This window comes from Podarcis cretensis (genome assembly GCF_951804945.1).
Source record: "Podarcis cretensis genome assembly, chromosome: 1".
In the NCBI taxonomy this organism is placed as follows: Eukaryota; Metazoa; Chordata; class Lepidosauria; order Squamata; family Lacertidae; genus Podarcis; species Podarcis cretensis.
The window spans coordinates 51,549,878-51,564,720 of record NC_137170.1 but is presented as its reverse complement, the minus strand read 5'-3'; the positions used below and the strand labels follow the sequence as shown (position 1 = coordinate 51,564,720).

At 42.9% G+C, this 14,843-nt stretch overlaps 1 protein-coding gene across 3 annotated transcripts in view; it reads right to left on the bottom strand.

Moving 5' to 3' along the window:
* PACSIN3 (protein kinase C and casein kinase substrate in neurons 3) overlaps positions 1–8,978 on the bottom strand; it is a 29,702-nt gene extending 20,724 nt beyond the window's left edge. The window contains exon 1 of one of the 3 annotated variants that reach the window (XM_079952222.1): positions 8,575–8,978. The gene's annotated coding sequence lies outside the window, so the exon portion shown is untranslated. Of the gene's footprint in view, positions 1–7,978; positions 8,002–8,244; positions 8,268–8,574 lie in introns of those variants that run through there. The other 2 variants (XM_079952224.1, XM_079952225.1) reach the window with 2 other exon arrangements.
* Positions 8,979–14,843: the final 5,865 nt, after the last annotated feature.

The window sequence follows — 14,843 nt, the reverse complement described above, 5'->3', positions numbered from 1 at the left end:
GTGTGGTCAATACTGTGCTCAGCTACCTCTTTTGAAGGCTGTGGATCAAGCGAGGCAAGTGCTGACACAGATGACTAGAGAGAGGTGTGGGCAGCTTGCCAGTATTCTGACCTCTCCCTTTTTTACACCAGATATAGCAATCCATACCCATGTAATGTCAGTGTAAAGGTTAGGGAAGGGAAGGCCAACTTCTATAGTCCTGAGTCACTATATTCTCCAGATGGTGGGCTGGTTGGTCCGAACATTTTTTTTTTTTTTTAATTTCCCCTTTCTCTCTTTTTTTTTTATAAATATTTATTGAGATTTTTTAAATACAAAATGCAAAAATAATAAACAATATGACATGTATCATAACATATTTTCAAAGCTTCTTTGGACTCCCTCACGTCTCCCGCTCCCACTTACATTATTGTAAAACTTTTTCCAGCAATTTATCATCTTATTTACATTCTTAAATCTCATACATTTAATTTAATCTAATAATTCTCCAAAAGGTTTATATTTTCCTCAATCTCACTTATCATCCAGATTACGTCTAATTTAGTGGTGCTCAATTATTTATGGTCTGGCATCCTTCTTAACATTCAACCAAATTACAGTATTTTTGTAAATAAATCCTAAATTTCTTCCAGTCTTCTTCAACCCTCTCCTCTCCCAGGTCTCGGATTCTGCCAGTCATCTCAGCCAATTCCATATAGTCTATCAGTTGCATCTGCCATTCTTCCAGTGTGGGTAGATCTCGAGTTTTCCAGTGTTTGGCGATGAGTATCCTTGCTGCTGTTGTTGCATACAGGAAAAAAGTTCTGTCCTTCTTTATCACCCTCTGGCCAACAATACCCAGGAGAAAGGCCTCTGGTTTCTTGGGGAAAGTATACTTAAATACCTTTTTCAACTCATTATATATCATTTCCCAGAAGGCCTTCACTCTAGGGCACGTCCACCAGAGGTGAAAAAATGTTCCTTCATTCCCTTTACATTTCCAGCATTTGTTATCAGACAAATGGTATATTTTGGCAAGTTTAACTGGGGTCATGTACCATCTATATATCATTTTCATTACATTTTCCTTCAAAGCATTACATGCAGTGAAGTTCAACCCAGTGGTCCACAACCTTTCCCAGTCCTCGAACATGATATTATACCCAATGTCCTGTGCCCACTTTATCATAGCCGATTTAACCATTTCATCTTGTGTGTTCCATTTTAACAGCAAGTTATACATTCTTGAAAGTACCTTAGTCTTAGGTTCTAGCAGTTCTGATTCCAATTTCGATTTCTCCACCTGGAACCCTAACTTTTTGTCATTTTTGAAAACTTCTTTAATCTGAGCGTAGTGTAACCAGTCTCGCACTTTATCCTTCATTTTCTCCAAACTCTGCAATTTCCAATTGTCTCCATCTTTTTCTAAAATTTCCCAATACTTTGGCCATTTGGCCTCCATATTGGGTCTTTTTCGGGCCTTAGCTTCCAGAGGTGATAGCCACCTTGGAGTTTTGTTTTCCAATAAGTCTTTATATTTTGTCCAGACATTGAACACTGCTTTTCTGAAAATATGGTTTTTAAAGGCCTTATTGATTTTAACCTTATCATACCATAAGTATGCATGCCAACCAAAAGCATTGTTAAAACCTTCCAAATCCAATACATCAGTGTCTTCGAGAAGTAGCCAATCTTTTAGCCAGCAGAAAGCTGCGGCCTCATAATACAACTTTAAGTCCGGCAGGGCAAAGCCCCCTCTCTCTTTCGCGTCGGTTAATATCTTAAACTTAATTCTGGGCTTTTTGCCCTGCCAGACAAACTTAGAAATATCTCTCTGCCACTTCTGGAAGCACTCCGTCTTGTCCACAATCTGTAGTGTTTGAAACAAAAACAACATTTTTGGCAATACATTCATCTTGATAGCAGCAATTCGGCCTAACAAAGAAAGTTTCAATTTTGTCCAACTATCTAAGTCTCTCTTAATTTCTGACCAACATTTTTCATAATTATCCTTAAATAGACTCAGATTTTTTGCTGTTATGTTTACCCCTAGGTACTTTACTTTTTTAACCACATTTAATTCTGTCTTTCTCTGAAACCGTTCTGACTCTGTATCTGTCAAAGGTTAGTCCGAACATTTTATCAGTATTCAGGTTCTGCAACATCGTTGGCATCATCTAACAGTAAGGGCTCCAAAGTCATAGCGCACATGGCCGAGAACTGCATCTCTCTTTGGCTTTTGTATTTATAGCAGTATGACATCTTGCAACTTTTGAAAACTGTTTCCTTTTCAAAAGGAAAACTTTAGAAAATATGTTACTATTATCATGATTGACATTTAGTAGGGGCCTGAAAAAAAGTTAATTTCAGGACTGGAGGTCACTCACAGGTCACCAGCTGGCCATCCTTGTTTTACAGCAGCGATGGGGAACCTGTGGCCCTCCAGATGTTGTTGAACCACAGCTCCCACCAGCCAGCATGGCCCATGGTCAGGCATGTTGGGGGAAGAAGTCCAATATCCTCAGGAGGACCACAGAGTACTCATCTTGGTTTTAAAGGAAATACAGTCACTTGAGAAGCAAACTTCTCAACCGTATAAGCAACAAGCCTATCTGTTCGAGTTCAGTCTAAATTTGAAATTCTTTATTTTCTGTCCCCCAAAAAGAAATGAAAAGTATTTCACAGAACATCCAGTCTCAGGATCTGGAATCCCACAATGCAGCATCTCAATAATACTTGTCTTTGGAAAAACAGAATAGGTTTTTTAACTGATAATCTACGAAGCTCAACCCATACAACGTACAACTGAGAATGCAGTTTAAGAATCAAACAGAAGAATGAAAATCCTGTATAGCTTCACTAGTCACCTCATTAAACTCAACATTTTGCTCTTGAATGAAGCAGCTACCATGTCTAGTTATTTATACCATTATAAATATACCTACAGAAAGTTGTTACGGATTTTCAAGCATTAAAGGTTAGCAGCAGGCAATAAGAACATCAGTATGAACAATTCAACTGAGTTCCATAGGACAGACCACTGTTTTTAGCTTTCCCATACAGTTATAGCAAGGCCTTCACCTTTAAGGTGGATTTTACTGAAGCCTCTATAAAGCTTTGTAAACAAAGTAGTAGCTGTTGCCCTAAGTCATCTTTGCTGTTCTGTATGGTTCCCAATAGCTGACTTTGTACTTCAGCTTTTACCCAACTGATACATATCCATCTCAACAGAAGACATACACTAATACTGTACTATCATATTATGTTGCTAACATATTAATGCCAGATCCCGGTCAGAAAGAGCTTGAGTTTTCTTGCCTTCCAACATCCATCTCTATCTAAATGCAGAAATATTTTTGTATGCAGGAAGAATATGTCTCCAGGTGTTGTATGAACAAACCCAGCATGGAGAATACTAGGCAGGCTACCTCTAGAATTCATCAGGAAGTTGGAAGTAATGCAATTAGCGCCTTGGGCATGTTTAGTTCAAGTCTAGAAGAATGTTGTTTTAATGACAGGCAGCACCGATCAGTTCAGTTTTATTTAAAGCACCCAAAAGTTTTTTTTAATGGAAAAAAAATCACAGATTTTCAGAATGAGGCTAGCGCCTTGGTTCATCTTACACTACATGTTTAGCCTGGAACATCTGAGGTACAATTCACAAGCGAAGCAGCACCCCACAAATGGACCATAATCCCCAGCTGGCCTGTTAAAAAATAAAGCACTTGTTTAGTCAGGTGCTTTAGTCAGGTTTGCTCCCACATTTCCGTGTTTGCAAGCAATGAATGAAATAATAACAATGACTGATAGTCAAAGAAACAGAGCTACTCAGTTCAACAAAGAGAAGTCTGGAGAAGGAACTTCCTGATTCAATTTTAATTAAGCCCTTTTTTTATCTTTCCTGGTGGAGAAGTGATTGCTGTCCCACATTATTATCATCCAGAATTTTTGTGTGGCTGTGAACAGGCAATAATATGTCTACTAAAAGCAAAAATGTAGCAATAAAGACAGAGTTCATGATCTTTCAACTCTTACCTCATACCAAAGAAAAGTGATCCCACAAGTTTGCAATGTGTTGCTGGTATAGAGTATCATTATTTTACCTATATAATAATGTGGAAATATGGCTGAGAGAGCATGGGCTACGCTAACTTGCCAAATGTGTCCCTGTAGAATAGTCCAGTGTCATCACCCTACCATGCTGAATGTGTGTGATTTTTTTGTAGCCAGTAGTGGCCAAGATTTGATTGATTTCATTTATTATTTTTCTATGCCACATTTCATTCAAATGAAATGCAAAGGGGCTAGCAAATGATAAATAACACTAACAAAATAAAACAAAAGAGCATCACAAATACAGCGCAAATCATATAAAATAATTGGGTGGCAGTAAGGCAGAGAACCACCCTCCTATCACTAGCATTCTAGCAGCTTCCCTTGCCCATTTCCCCATCTCACTCACTGAAGCCAAAAGCCACCATTCCAAATGGGCAATAGAGCATTCCATTCAGCAGGAATGGATAAGGTAAGCTTATCTTCTCCAGTGAGAAAAAGTCTTTTAGGAAAGTAGTTCAGTAGAGAGAGGAGGAATGCCATAAGGATACACATTTACAATGCTAAAGCAGAACAGATTTACAATACTGTACTTCAACAGGATAGATTACCGTAGTCACAGTTTCCTTCAAATATATTAATCAGTACAGGCCACACTTACGTTTCTCACTACTCACACACAGATCAAGCAGTTGATTACTTTCGTACTTGGGATACCCAGTGCACAAAGTATGCGCACAGCATAAGTTATGAAATGCACACAAATGCACAATATGGCAGCTTTGGTCCAGAAGATGTCCCGGTTGTGGGATGACAACCCCCCACAAGGGGCATATTGCAGCATCAAGAAGCTCCTTGCTGGAGGGTCACCCCTCTGTAAATAGGGTGTTTTTGGGTAGGTGTTTTTCCTCCTCCTGCATTATTATTCTGTGATGTTTTGTTCACTTTGTCATTGGCTAGTTTGTTGTTTTATTTTCTGGTTTTAATATATATTTGTCCCTGTTTTAATTGTGTTATTTTTGTAACTCACCCTGGGACCATTCAGTGAAGAGCAGAGCACAAATAATAAACAAATACATGCATAGTAACTTGCAAAAGATAATGCCTCTTTATCTTAAACCTTGTAAACTCATCACTACACATACATGCTTCATACATGTTGTGACTTCTTTTTGAGCTTCTAGGGCTTCCATGGTCTCCCAGGTCAAGAACTGACCCATTTGCTATACAAGGCAGTGAAACGTGCCCTCCGCCAGGATGTTTTTCTTCAGCTAATCAAACTATGTTTCAAGTTGGAATATGAAGATAAAGGAATTCAACCCTTATTTCAATTAAACCTGGTAAATGGGCCTAAAATGTTAGGTCCCCTGACAGGAGGGTAAGAGGAAAGATCTGCTTTAGAATGGTGTATTCAGCCTGCTTTAAAGATTTACAGATCTGTTGGGGTGATGCTAAGTGATAAAACCAGTGGTTGGTGTCTGTTTGAGCACGAGGCCCCAAACATGCAAAGTTTTAAGATATCAGTTACTTGATTACATATGCTAACAGTGCAAAGAAGCACCAAAGACTGACCTAGAACTGAGTATCACAGTTTATTATGCCAAAAGCTACCTTGTACCTCTGGAAATAGCCTAGTATAGTTGTCTCATTTTCCCTTATTCCAGTTGTTTCCAGGATGAGTTTATTACATCAATTTATATCGAACAAGTATTGCAGTTAAGGTGTAAGGAACTGAGACAAACTACTAGTTAACTTTGCAGCGTCCTACAATCCACAAAGTTTTGCGCCTATTCTAGTTTCTCCCATACACTGGTTTAGGGCAAGCAGCAACACGGTTCTGCAGCGAGTAAAAGTCAGGCTGGTGGAAACAGAGGAGCAATCTTATACCTCACAGCACCTGGGGTCCTACACCTAGCAGACATCAAAGTGGTTTGAGAAGCAGCAACGCTCATTTGTGTTTGGCATAATGAAGGGATTATTTTGTATGAAGACTATTTCAAAAAATAAAATAGCCAAAACTTATGGCAGACTGATGGCAGGACAGACAGTTATGGTGCATTTCACACATTTGTACTTCCTAACTGGCAACTATGTGTGTCAACTTAAGCAGCCCTTAAGTTTATTCAACAGCCAGAACTGTCAGAAGACCCAGAGGCAAACAAACCTCCCCTGAGCCACAGTGCATCTAACTCTGTAATGCAGTAGCAGAAATTCCATTCTTGCTCCACCTAGCAATCGGCTCACACCTAGAAACAGTCAGTTCTATCTAGCATTTGTTTAACGCTCTACTTCATAATTGCAAATCCTCTTAATGTTATTCAACGTAAAGTTTAGTGGAATGAACATACGCCTTTTAAAGCAAGGTTTTAACTCTTTAATACTATGGGAGGCATTTGAGAGTTATATTAGTAACCATCGGTAAAAACCTCACACATTTCCATGCAAATAGGTTCATGGCTGACTTTACTGTCCCTGGTATTTGTGATTTTTGGAAGCCATCTGCTGTATGAGAAATCCAAAAGGGCACATTTAAAGCTGCATGTGGCTTTCTCCCTCCTCCTTTTGACCAGCCCTTCAAATAAATAGATCGTGTTAAGTGCAACAAGTAGGGAAAATTTAGCTGGCACAGAAAGCTGTTATACTGGTTCACAGTTTGTACAGCTTGCAAAGCTCCTCTGACATTTCCTTTGAGGAGCTTCTGACCTCTTCCATGACCAAGAAAGGACAAACCACAGATGGCCTTTTCTCTCTTGCTACAACAGAAATCCAGTATTAAGTTCCCTGTACAAGAATATCAGCACAGCATATTAGCTTCTTTCCTTTATGGACAGAGTTACCCAAAATAAAAATATCTGTGGAGCCAGGTAACAAGATCACACAGGTTCAGAGAGCAACCCCTGGTGTCTGCATGTCCATACCTCAGTCGTCAACAAAATGCCACTCAACCGTACAGAGATAATATCCTCAGCATCTACAAGGGGACCTTCCCTTCCACTTTTTCCTCCCAGCACAAAACTGCAGTAATACTGCAGCTGTTTGCATCTCACCTTCTGCTGGCAAGGCTTGCTACTTCCATTTTAATTCTGTAGTGTACAAGCTATACAGTTTAAAACTGTCCCACGCCTTCTTTCCAGTCGGAATTCCCAAAGCTTTAAATACTAAATTAGTTTAAAAATCCAATCTATATATTACAAACAACTACATTTTAGACTACAGTATAAGCTAGCCAATAATATAATATAAATGGCTCTACTCAGAGTATGACTTAGTTTGATATCACCAATTGTGTGTTATACTCTTATATGGCACCCCACCTTTTAAACAAATCGAATTCCGATCCGCCCAGAACTGTAATATTCAGCCATCTCCTGCTGGAGGAAATTTCATTTTGGTGGCTAAGCAGAAGCGTTTTTACCCAGCCCTTCAAACATCAAGTTGTAGATGGCGGAGGGGAGGAATGATAAGTGTGGAGGGAAGGATCCTAGTGGTGTTTTACTCTCTTTGGCAGCCCCTCTTCCTAAACTCCCCTGCAAGGCCTGTGGCTTCCAGTTTCATGGTGGGAAGCAACTCGCACCAGATCCTCCTTCACAAAGGAGCTCTGTCATCTTATCTCCCGCGCCCGAGCCCAGTTCCGCACCAATCAGACGAGGGTGCTCCCTAGCAGAGGGGTTCCCACCCGAAAGTTATCGGCCTTGGCGATGACAGGAAAGGGGGGGGGAGGAGGAGGGAGAGGAGCACAAGTATGAAACAAACCTGTTCAGAAGGCTGCCAAATCCTTAGTTCCTAATGTTTAAAACGGAAGAAGTTGGCGAGCGCGTCTGTCCCTCCCACCCGTTATAAGAAACCCATGCCTCCCCGCCCCCCATTCCCACTCTCCTTCACCGGAGAGACCTTGGAAGCGGGTGCGGCAGCGGCAGTTTCGCCCCGGACAGAGGCTACGACCTACCTGCCCCCGCGCAATCCAGCGGAAAGAATGTCCGCAGAGAGCAACGTGGGAGACCCGAAGCGCGCTCGCGCCCCGCCGCCTCCGCACGCGCAGCAGCCCTGACTGAGGAGGAGGAGGAGGAGGAGGAGGGGAGCGAGGACGACGATGGTGGAAAGAGGGCGAGAGCAGCCCCGGGCGCCCGCCAGCCGTCCTGAGAGGAAAATAAAGACGACTCAGTTATCCTCCCACCCCCCCCCCGCCTCCCTGGAGAGTCGCTGCTGCGTTACCTTCTCGAAGCTGCCGCAGCTGCTGCCTCGAGGACAATCGCTCTCTGTCTGGCGAGGCGAAAGGGCTCGGAGCGCCTTTTCCACGACGCAGAGCAGGAGGTCGAGCGCAGCAAAAAAGGGAACAGGGATCCTGTGGCTCCTTGCTAGGGAACAGCTCCAAGAAAGGAACTTACCTCCTCGGTCCCACCCTCCCAAAACCGGGGGGGGGGGGAACGGGACCCAAAAAAGAATCTCCCTTTCTTTTCCCTGCTAGAAGAATGGGCTCTTGTTGGAGACGCTGCGAGCAGTCCAGAGCCCGCAGGGAGAGAAGGCGGTTACTAGGAGACTTACCTCTTCAAGTTGCTGCTCCGGAGACTCCCTCTCGGAGAGGAGTCCTGAGGCTCGCCGGGATCAAGCAGCGAAGCGTCCGAGGGGGGAAAGGCTGGGCACGTTCCTCGCCAAGCCCACCCTGCCCGGATCAATCCGCCTCTCGCTCCTCTCCTGCGGCGCAAACTCTCGCTCTCGTTCGCTCCGTCGCCCCTCCCCCTATTTCAAGCTGCCGGACGGACAGCGAAGCGTTTGGGGAGGGGGGAGGCCGGCCCGCCTCCCGGGCGGTAGGCGGACCCACGCAGCCCCCCGGAGACCTCCGAAGGGGAGCGCGGCGCGACTCCCGCGCAAAGAGGCCTGGGCTGCGGGCGGGCGAGCGAGCGAGGAGCGCGAGCTCGCTGGGCAAGAAAAAGAAGGCTCCCTCCACCCTCCTGCCTCGGGCCGAGAGGGAGGGAGCTTCTGATCCAATTATCCCGCTGTCGTCGTGGGGATGAAGGGAGGCCCTGCCCAGCAGCAACAGGAGAGGCTGAGCTGGGCACATTTAAAGCGGCGGCGTGGGGGAATGGGGTGGTGATATTCGCATAACCGCAACCGGGGCTCAGCTTCCGAAGGAGCCGGGTTTCAGTCGGGACAGGCGAGGGATAGTGGGAGCGCCTCTGCACGTGTGGAGAGTGCGTGACTCTGGCGCAGCCCTCACACGAGCAGGGGTTCCAACCAGTGCGGTGTGCAAGCCCTGTCGCTCCTCTTTCCTTTTAAGCCGCTGAGCACAGCTCAGGCTGAAGCAACAAGCAGGCACCGAGGAGACTCCGGGGATATCGAGGCGGAGGGTTTTCTGCCATGGGGCAAAAAGGGAACAGACAGTCGCACTCGCAAAGCCTGTCGAAGGGCTGTGGGGCTCTTTCCCTGCCAAAAGAGGAGAAAGCGGTGATTCACCCGGGCGTCCTCCTTCCCAGATTGCTTTTTAGTGGTTTGCTGGGCTCGGCACTGCCGTGAGGAAACTCCTTCACGAGGCTGCTGGCGCTGCGCTCTTGGAACAGCCGACTCACCTTTTCGGCTTCCCCACTTCTCCCTTGGGCACAAACAGCCAGTTTGTTGGCTTCCAGGAACAGAGCACTGAGATGTTTGTCTGAAGAGAAACCAGAAGTCTTAAATAGGAAGCTGCCTTGTACCAACCCAGGCCATTAGCCTTTCTACCCCAGTGCTGTTTACACAGACTGGCAGCAGCTCTCTGGGGTTTCCAGCTGGGATCTTCCCTCGCCTTCATCTTTTGCATGTGCTCTATCACTGAGCTACAGCCCTTCCCCACTCACCCTTTCTGAAGGCCATGTGTCTTCCTATGCTTAAAAAGATGCCTTATTGACAGTGCTTTTTTCAAAAAAAAAAATGTTTAGGGGTACTCTTACTGTATTTTCTTACTCATATTGAAATACTGCCCCTCAATGAGGGCAAACCTAGATTCACAAAATATTTAGGGGTATGTGTACCCCTGCATACCCCCCCAGGAAAAAAACACTGCTTATTGATGCAGTAAAAGACATGTTCTTATTGCCAAGTTTCTCCTTTCCCTCATCCCCTAATTTGGTTCCGGGTTTTTTGTTTTGTTTTTAAACAACCCTTTTTCTCTTCCTCTTCTCCCATTTTAACACTCCACCTCCAGTTTTCAGTTCCTACCTTTTACAGCCCTTTGGGATCCTTGAAAAGTGGAGCTGCATTCTCCACCTCCCTTAAACCAGTTTAGCTATGACTCAACATTTGAGACAAGGTTTTGCATTACATGCATGGGAACATTTTCGTTTTCCAGTCTACTTTCTGTTTATGCTAGCCCTAACAATCTAGAACTTCCGTTATTGCAGAGGGTATAGGTTTGGATTTACTACTATTGTTTTGTTAGGTGGAAGAAGGCTACTGCCCACATAGAGTCTCAGTTTCTAAAATAAAACTTGCCAGAACTAATTTCTATCTGGAGCTTACACCCTGGACAATTTTTTCCTAATCACATATGGGTGAGAACCATTGGTTGGTTACATGGTGATAAGCAAAAAGACTTTGCACACACATTGCATCAGGAAAACAAGCCGCTGAACATTGATGGCAACTGGAACTTCCCTGCAGTATGTTATAGGTATTACACATTTTGGAACATAGATGCTAAGTTTTCAGAATGGAAAAATACAACTTCAGTCATATAGCCCAGTCCTAAACATGATTACTCTGAAACAAATTCTATTGAACTCAGTAGGATGTAATCCTAAATGCATATCACTGTCACCTAAAATGTAACTTGTGCAGCAGCCTTTAAAGTCACCACACTTCGTTTATGTTGCTCCATCTGTTCCAGAAAAACAACAAATAATAAGTCGGACTCCAGATAACTGACTCAGACAAAGGCTAGTGGCCCCCATTAAGGTATCTCTCTGTGTAGATCTCATTAAAATACCTCATTACAGTCATACCTCTGCTCCCGAACAATCGAAAACCAGAAGTGAGTGTTCCGGTTTTCTAATGTTCTTTCAGAAGCTGAACATCCAACAGGGTTTCTGCAACTTCCAGTTGGTTGCAGGAGCTTCCTGCAACCATTCGGAAGCCGCGCTTTGGAAGTCGAATGTTTCAGAAGTTGAACGGACTTTGGGAGCAGATTCTTTTCGGCTTCCGAGGTACAACTGGAATCTGATCAAGATTAGGTCTCAGACTTGTAGTCCATACTCTTGAGTAAACCACATATTTAAAAACATTAATTTCAGCCTTGCTCTGGAGCAGGAGTGGTAACCTTTGACCCTCCAGCTCTTTCCGAACTAGAACTCTCATCGGCCCTAGCAAGCATGGCCAGGGATGATGGAAATTGATAAAAATCCTTTGTCTTTTAAACCCCCTAAAACTAAATTCTGTTGATCTCTCACAATAGTCCATGCAGTATGCTGACAGTAGTGGATTTTTCACCTTCATTTCCTTGGAAAGAGATTCTGCTGTGACAGACTTATATGCAAACTTTGTCCTCATAATTACTTTGACAACACTATTACAGGACCTAATAATGCCACCCACAACATGCAGGGTTCATTCACATGCTCATCTTCCAATGTGATTTACTGCATCACCAGCCAGTGATGCCCTTGGGCATTCAACATAGGACAAACAGGCCAGTCTCTATGTAGCCATGGAACAAATGAAGTTCAAAGGGAGACTTGCTGAATTACAATAGATCAAGAATTTCAATGCTATCACTTGTGGATGGAACCAAGCCAAAGGATTTTTAGCACATTATATGTATTAATTGGCTTACCAATGCCAGGATGTTTGTGCCATCAAGAATTGTTTTGTGAATTATTGCTGTTAAGTATGCAATTTTCAATGTCTGTACTTTTCTGCATTTCATTTCCCTCTGACCTCACTTTTTACAATACCCTTCCCCCCCAAAGAGTGTATATATACTTACAACTCAGAATAAAACTTCATGCATATGATGAAAATGGACTGTAGTGCACAAAGGCTTATGTCATAAGAAATGTGTTTGTCTTTAAGGTGCCAGAAGACACTTCACTGGTTTTTCCACAAAAGACAAATAACATGGCCAGGTATCTGGGTGTTGTTGTTTTTGTTCTTTTCCAAACACATAACTCTCTTAATATTTAATGAGTCAGTTCAATTTTTCATCTTTCATAAATATTTACACTGAATCCTGAAGTTGAAATAAGGACACTTGAAATGGAACATACAGGGTGAGTCTTTTAAAAGAGGCCCTATGAAACATGTGTACTCTGTATCCACGGGGCCTCTTTTAAAGGACTCACCCTGTACAACAAAATATTGCCTTGTATCTGCAGACTGACAGGAATGCTTCTGTCCTTCCAGCCACTGCTGGAAGAGAAGATGTTTAATGCTGTTCAGAGCTTGCAGGAAGGGACAGAGAAAAAAGAGAAAAGTCTTAAGACGCTATTTCCCCCCCCCCCCAACTTGCCTGCCTGAAACCTTTTCCCATGCTATTTATAATGCTCAAAGGTCTCAGGTTCAGCACTGACATCCAGCTCTGAACCTAAACACATTATTGGTACATAAAGGTAAAGCTTCCAAAGAGTGTGAAAATAAAATATTTCTTCTTTCCTGAAACTTCCCATACAGAGTGCGGGTTGGCAGCTTTGAACTCCATGGAACACAGCCTCAGCTTCCTAATTCCCATCTCCAGGATACTGTGCATCAGGACCAGGGAACATGCAGCTCTACAGATGCTGGACTCCATCTTAATAATAATCCCTAACAATTGGTCATGCTAGCTATGACTGATAGGAGTTCCAACAATGTATAGAAGATCTCAGGCCAAATAAGTCTTCTTGCTCAATTTCCCTTCTCCCCCGTACCAAACTGACACCCTCAACAGTTGTTCTCAGTATTTTGTAAGGCCTAGGAACAGATTAGCACAGGTCCTTATCAGCTTGCTTGGTTATTTATTTATTTACACGCTGTTATACTTCCGCATAGCTGGGGGAGTTTGCTTTGGATGTAGGATCCACTATCTTCTCTGTGGGTGGCATCCATTTGCTTCAAAACTGATAAAAACAGGGCCACCCAGGTTCAGTGCACCAGGTCTTTCATTATATGTTTCCACTTTATTATACTCCGCTTTTCCTCCAAGCATCTCAGAGTGGCTTACACAGGATTCCCAGGTGGTTTCCCATCAAAGTACTGCTCAGGGCAAGATCCTTCCCCCTTCAGTACAGCTGCTCAGCTGTAATATTCTGTCTACAGACAATTGTCTATATTAAAATCCATCTTAAAAAAACCAAACCCACAACCACTTTGGGAGTTAGCAGAGATGTGCCAAGTGTGCTTGCTCAGAAAGGTTAGTTCCTGGTCTTCTGGTATGCAAAACCGAGGCAATGGTTGTGTTGAATTACCGGTACAAGGAAGGGTGGCAGCCATTGGGATTCATGGAACAAGGGAGGCAGTGGCCCTGATCCAACTAAAGTGTGTTGCAGACACCGATGATCAGCTAATTGTTGGCACAGGGGAAATCCCTTCCTAGCACAGCACAGAATATCACACAGGCCCCCTCCCTGCTGAACCTCTGGTGACTACTCCAGACTTTTTTTTATCCCAGCATGCATTTTAAATTTATTATAGTTTCAAATTATGTATTGCTTCTCTTGTATTTCTGTAAACTGCTTAGAGGCTATTGCAGTTAAGTGGTATGCCAATTATTAAAATAAATAAATGGATGGATTAATTAATGAAATAGAATGAATGAAATAGACCTGTGCACAGAGCTTCCCCACTCTCACCCACCAGCTGATTGTTGGCAGCAGACAAGTGTTGTGCACACTTCACATGAAAAGTGACATCTAGTGATTATTAGGTGGGTCAATGCACCTGTCAAACTTGGCTGGGGGGTGGGGGTGGGCAAGGGGAGATGGCCTGCTGGCCAGATCCAGACCCCTGTTCTAATGCTACATCCACTTGTAGCATTATTTTTAACATAATTATAAGGCTGCAGTTCTGTGCACATTTACTTGGAAGTAAGTCGCATTGAACAAAGTGAGACTTCTTTTTCAATATGATATTTATTGTATTTTTTAATATAAAATAAAAAGGAATAATACAAATATTAGAAAGTATGAAAAAATACTGTTGTCTAAAGAAAATAAAATCAGTGAGACTTCTGGGTAAGTGTGCATCAGCTTAAGTTTGAAGGAACATACAGTACGTTTTATGCTTTCAAATATGAAGCAAATGCAAATTAGTATGACAAAAATCCCAATTAGTCCATGGCAAAGCATTCCCTTTAGCTGTTGGTTTATATATCCTTCTCAAGCCGGTGAAGTAACTGATGTCTCAGGGTTTATGAATAGGCTGTAAAAGGAAACATCTATATATTTTTTTCACAATTTGCTTTTACTGAATAACCATCGACAATGGATGGGAATCCATAGGTCTCTGAAAAGAAGACAATGAGAGCAATGAATAATCCAGAACAGCAGCATAGACTATTCTAGAAAAAGTAGCTTGTAAACTGCATCCAATGTGTGCCTTTTAATTTACTCAAATGAGGTTTGACTGTGGATACAATTAGAGCTGAAATAATGAATTGATTAATTTGGCTTTTTAATCAATTGCAGCATCAATAATAGATTAAAATATGCCTGATGCAATTTGCATTTGATTGTTCTTTCCCTCTCTCATTTGGCAGCTCTTGATTGCTCTTTCCTTCCTGGCAGAGTATTGCCATTTGTCCATCATTTTGCTTTCCTAATAATGAATCTGTGCTGGAAGTCCTTTTCCTTTTGACATTGACAGAGCGCATG